Source organism: Theobroma umbraticum, unplaced genomic scaffold (genome assembly GCF_002168275.2).
Source record: "Theobroma umbraticum cultivar Fairchild unplaced genomic scaffold, ASM216827v3 scaffold_147.0, whole genome shotgun sequence".
Taxonomy (NCBI): domain Eukaryota; kingdom Viridiplantae; phylum Streptophyta; class Magnoliopsida; order Malvales; family Malvaceae; genus Theobroma; species Theobroma umbraticum.
In genome coordinates, this window is record NW_018397259.1 from 6,367,454 (window position 1) to 6,374,274 (window position 6,821).

Below are 6,821 nucleotides of genomic sequence, written 5' to 3' on the forward strand. Positions count from 1 at the left end.
TTGGAGGTAATCTCAACCAGTATGAGATTTAAGACACTCACATAACACTTTGAAGGCTTCGGACTTCAATCAAGTGAGTATTTCAAAACTATAAAATTTTTTGGTGCATACTTGATACCTCATATGCAGTTGGTTATGGGCCAAGAAATGGAGAGATTGGGAAAAGTGATAATTTTCTCATCAGATCCACTGAGGCAGCCTATTCAATTCTGTATGCAGGTAGATCAATGAAATTTAAGAGACTAAGTTCAACTGATGATTAAAAGTTGGTCTAACAATCTCTGACTCTCTTTGTCGATAGGAATGCTGACAAAACGTTAAATTTCACATTCATTTGCTCACTATCTGCTCTCCACAATCAAATCAGTCCATCATATCCTACTGTGCCAGTTTCAACTAATGTAATAGGTTAGCTATGAGCTTCATGCTCCTTCAGTGCTCTAATTAATCAAAACTGAAGGTAAGCATGCAATTATGCTAAAGCTCCTTATAAGGACAGCTGGAAAAATGAAACTTCAGAACCATTTTCAATTTCAGTCAGAGATCAACATGCACTTCCAACTTAAGCTCTTCTTTCCAGTGTACACTAGCATCGAAACAGACAGACAGCATGCATATTTACATGCACTAACCTCAAACTAACAACTCATATGTGTGTTGTGTGTGTGTGTGTGTGCGCATGTGTTTTTCTGTACAATTTGCCGGCATTATCACTATTTTATCAGATAGCTACAATCCATTCAGCACTGCTCTCTAATATGTCTTCCACTAATTCTTAATGATATAGGTTATATTTCCAAGCTTTGGTGAGAGGTATATTTCAACTGTTCTTTTTCGTTCTATACATGAAGAGGTTCAACAAATGCAAGCAAGATAGTAGATTTGTTCTGCAAGATTCTGTCTACCATGGAATTCAATTCTCATTCTTTCAAATGAAAACTGGGCACTATACTACTTGACAGGTAAATAGCCTTTCCTTGTAAACTTTTCAATCTGCACTACAAGAGCAATTACCCTTTCTTTATCTTTTATCTATTGTTTTTTAGGTACAATTTTCATAGAGGCATCAGGAGTCCATACAAGATTTCTTTGCTCATGTTTCCAACTGGTAATCAAATGCTTTGGCATATACAGTGCATATCATGTTGCTACCTTCTGATTGTAGCATTGTAGGATGATCTCAGGGCTAATGAGTCAATTTGAAGATGTGCAAATTGTGAAGATGTAATTACAACCATTCTCAAGTTGCTGGAGTTAGTACTTCTAAAAGCATGTGACACTAATATAGATCCTTGCTTTTCATGACCAACTTCTCATTTGTGCAAGTCTAAACCAGAATTTACTTGTAAGCATTTCACTTGGCTGCTTTCATTGGAAGTATCTAGTCGTCTAGAGAGGCTAATAGCTTACTTAATGCACAGTTAAAACTGGCATTATTAATTGCTTTCTTCCTATTGTATCTTGTTACATTTCTATTCTTGGCTGAAACTTTTCTTATATGTCATGTCAAACAAATTCCAGTTTGGTGAAGCTCCCGTCTCTCAAGTTATTGCTACTTGGAAGTAATTATTTCATATTTCGTTCTCCCAGGTTATCATTGTCAACCCAACTGGCAAAAGTTATTCAGTTAACTCACAATAGATGGCTGGAAATCCAGCTTTTGAAAAAAGAATTAATGTCCAGCATTTGTTTGAATGTTAACCAGGAGTCATCCTAGTTTGAAATGCTATATTTTGTAGAATATCCACTTCCAGAAGTGATGTGTTGGATACCAGGCTAGGTAATGCTGATCAAGGATTTATGACATGAAACAACTTTATGCATAAAGTTAGATGTCCACTGAAACTGTATTTTATACAAATTTGCTATTGGATTTTGTGCCAGCTACTTTTATAATAATCCCAGAATACAGAGAATGTTTGAGCATGATATCAAAAAATCCTATTATTGGGAATTCTTTGCTGGCCGATGCATTTTTATAGGAATGGGCCTTGCTGTACCCTTTTACAATTTTAATCATGCAGGATGTAATTGCTGTTCTTGTAGACACACAATCCTCCTTGAGTTTAATGCACATATCAATGGAAAAGATTAGATGAACACACAATCTTCATTGATGAAAGAAAGCAATTTCTAAAAGAGTTTTCAAGATAAAGATTTGGATGCTCATTCAATTTTATTTGATTGATGCTTCAACAATTATTGCAAGATTTGCTAATTTGCCTTAAAAAGGGTTTAGATTGTACATGGAGTGCAAGAGATCATCAACTTAACCAGTTATGGAAATCTTGCAAAGGCTTCTTATTTCATTTTTTGAGTTGATCTTTCACACTCTTGGAATAGTGGCATCTATCATCATGAATTACTCTGTACTTTAGTTTAAATATACACAAACTATAGTAAAAGCAATGTTAATACATTCAATAATTCAAACTTGTACTATAATTAATTATTAATCTCTTAACATTTATATTCTTTTAAGAATTGTTTGAATACGTGATTATCTTTTCATAATGTAAACGTTATTTAAAATTTTCAAATTAAAAATTCGAAATCAACCATTTTTTCTAAAATTTACTGAATGTGCTAAAAAAAAGGATAAAAATCATAAATAACATCCAAATGAGCAAGCAATCAATCAAACAAACAAATTATGATAGTCTGGTTCGCTACTTCAAGGATACAGCACAACTCTCTCCTTTTAATGTCTTGTGGCTATGATCATAGGACCAAAACCCTGACTCAAAATATCTCATGTTCGAACTTAAGGTGATTCTCAGCCTCAAAACCTTATGCTTGAAGAAAGCTCATAAAAATCAGGTTCTGATTTTAATTTTATCCATTTTAAACCGTATTTAGAGCAAAAATTTATAATGCACCATATCGTATAAGTTACAAATTCATGAAGAATAGCAAGCTGTAATTCGTTGCGGTATCTCTATAGCTTGCATATACCCGGAAAATATATTAATTAAACTTAATTGTGTAGATAAATCCTTGCTTTATTTTGGGTTGTATTGGTCTTTGTTTTTAATTCATAAATCGAAAAAGATTTTGGAGCCATTTATTTGGACCATTAGTCTCTATCAGAATATACATCAAACAAAAATTCTCATTTATATTCATCACATGGAAGAACCAAAACCACAAGAACATTATAATTTATGAAATACAAAATTTTGCACTCCCCCCATTCTAAGAAGAATTTGACTTTGATTAATTATATGAAGATAATTTATTCATTCCAATTTTAATTTTCTCTAGAAAGAAAATCTAATTAAAATATATTTAATCCTATTATTTAGGGCATGCATGTGAATGGACCATGGAAGATTTATTCCAATCAAGTAATCATTCAAGGAGACTGCAAAAAAGCAACTTTGGCTCTACTCCTAGCACATGCTACCCCTTTCTTAGTCTTAAAAATTTTAAATTAACTCATTAATTATAGCAATTATTTTTTCCTTTTATGAATTAAATTCCATTGAAGAACCGCCTCCCCCTCCCAATTCCTTTCTGTATCTCAAATTGAATAATTATAGCCATGCAAATTGAGGGGTGAAAACAAAGGACTATAGCCAGAATTGAAACTGATATTAATTTGTTTATCAAAGTTATAGAGATTTTTTGTATAGTTAATTTTAGCTGCCCTGCACTGCCCTATGAGAAATATTTGCCTTTGCTTTCACTCACTTCTGTGGCCCATATACTTAGCCTAATTTAAAGGCCATAAAGCAATCTCACTTAATGCAGTTGGACTTGTTTGTAACTTGTAAGTATACAATTTCATTTTCCCACCATTTATAGCTTAGATGTTGATTTTGGCCTAGAGAAAGAGAGAGAACATTAAACATGTTTTGAGGATTGGACAGAAATTTATATTTGCATTTAAAGCAGTGGGATCATAAGGTAATTTGGGAGGCAATAAATAGGATTATCATAGAATAATCTACTTTCGTAATATCTAATTAATTTTTTTTTATCTAACATATATATCCACTTATTACTATTACTAATACTCTATATTAAAAAATAACATCTGAGTATTTGATTAATTGATTAGTGCATAATCTGCTTACTTTAAAAAATAAAATTCGAATCTCCTTCCCCAAATTCAAAAACAATTACTAGATATTGAAAAATAAAATTTATTATTAATTTAAGTTTAACATCTCATTTATAAATTAGTTGACTCACTCATGTATTGATAGATTCTACTTTAAATTTATCCAATAACTATGTATCATGTTTCACACAATACAAATATTTAAGATAAAAATGACCGAGTAAGTAACATAACTCTTATATATTTTATTTTCTATTTCATTGATAGCCAATCAAAAATTAGGGTTGAATTGGCCCCACATTTTCTCTTCTACGGTGAAATGCCAAGTTTTTTTTTTTCTTGTCACTAAGATGAATAAGTGTGCTGGCTGTCTATAATTAAAACTTGTAGGGCTATTCAAAAAAAAAATTAAAACTTGTAGGGTATTCTCCTTTCCTTTTATTTTATTTTTTTTAAAAATGGTGGTCCCAAATGGGGGCAGCAGTGCATATAAATATAAATATATATATTTTGCAATGGAGAAGGGGGCTATTATTCATGAGGATCATAACCATTGGAGGTGGCTCTTATCTCACATGCCAACCTTTCAAGGTTAGGTAGAGATGATAGTAATGCTAGAAAGTGATGTGTAGGGTTTTCATTAAATTAAACCTTTGGCCTCTGATTATTTTTTTTTTCTAAAAAAAATAAAGAGTGTGCAAAATACTCACACATAAGTTAAAATTTCAATTTTTTATTTATAATTTTTTTAATTTATTCTAAATTAATCCGTTCAACTGTTAAATGCTAAAAAATGATAAACGAATTATGGATGTAATTCGTTACGTGATACCTAGATGGGCATATATGTAACAAATTTCATTCATATTCTCATATAATGTGTTAATGAATATATAGATGCGGAACAAACTCAAAATGTCATAGATAAAACAAATGTGAAATCTAAAATTAATGATAAAAATGAAATATTTGTGTAAAAGCTTGTTCATATATATTTTAACATCTTGTTAATGGATAAATAAATTATTTAGAACCAATTCAAAAGGTCGTGAATGTAAAAAAAAAAAATTAAAACATTTTAGTTTCCGATAAGACGAAATATTGTGAAAAGTCAGAGACTCAACTCTGGCTACACTTGAAAGCTTTCTTATAACTGGCAGTCCTCCTTTCTTAGGGTTGTAATTTGAAATACATTATTAAAAAAATATTTATATATGCCGAGGGTTGCAGAAAGAGAGTAAACCTAACAAGTTAAAAGGTCATGAAAGCAAAAATATATCAGAGATGGAACTAAACCTAACAAATTAATGTTCATTAAAAACCTATCAGAAAAATCCTTGTGGACCTTCAATAGAAAATATAGGAGTCCCATGTCTCACACTGGAGTGTTGGCGGACTTGGTACTGTCAGTTTAACTTGAGCATGAAAATCACTTACAAAACAACAGATTGCGCAGTTTGTCTTGTCCTGCCATGCAAATGCACTTTGCAGAATTAGCAGCACAGAATTGAAGTACATCTAAAATGACTGTCCACTTTTCCTTTCTTATCCCCTTTTCTTTTCTTTTTTTAAATTAATCATTAATTAACTCTTCAAAAAAATCAGATGGTTGGTCCCTGGTCTTAATCTCATATCATTGCTTTCGTGGTGAATAATTTGTATTAATCTCGCTTACCTACTGATTTATCTACTTACCCACATTTTTTTTCAGTTTAACTTGATGGTAAATTAATTATTCCGAAGTTTCTATGAGTTTGCAAGTTATGGTTAATGACAGGAGAATCAAATCCATATTTATGAATTCATTATCAACAATCAATCGAATCCCAAATACAGGGAGAAATATAAATAGCATGGACTGAAGCCGTAAACTCCCTACAGCAGAGGTAAATGCAAAGTAAAAATGAATTTGCATGGAAAAAAGTTAAAAAGGAGATTAATTCCATCAGCTAATTTACCAAGTAACAGATGCATTTCTTTTCACTTTTGAATTCCGTACAAAGATAAACCTGTCAAACACAAAAGGGTACTGAAAATTCGTACTGACATACTTATTTTGATAGTGAATATTGTAACCTAAGAAACCAAAACCTCAGCCCTGCATGAATGCAGCATCAATTTATAAGAAGGAAAAAAAAATTATTTAATTCTTTTTTTTTTTTTTTACCATGGTGATCGGTTAATTGCAAGTATGCTTGTAACAGCATATACTTCAGAATTTCAGAAGATGGAGCTTTCAAAACGATTTTCAGGCTTCCTAGGAGAAACATATTTGCCTGTCAGTGAAGCAAAGTAATTTGAGAGGCAGTTGCTTTACCTCATTATCACAGGCTTATATCTCATTCAATGTCCGGCAAAGAAAAAGGTACCATCTTTTACACTTGTGAGTACCTTTCACATGCCCTTTGGTCAAATTAATATTTATTTAAAAACAAAAGGAAATTAATATTTGGGGAATTTTGGTAAAAAAAAAAAGACAAAGAAAAATATGTCCAGCTAGTTTCTGTAGCCAAGCACACAAATTAAATAGCTTTTTAGTACAAATTGTTATTACATTAGTACTTCAATTATATCACATGTAATATTTACAACTAGAATTAAATGCACTAATTTTTGCAGTCTTGTCTAACTAACAATAGTTATAAATGATGTTTAGGGAAAGCTCTTTAGGGCCCCATAATAATTTTTACTTACAAAGATAAAAAGGTAAAATCTTGTAAAGCGGATTAGCCTTCAGCTGTTTTTTTTTTTTTTT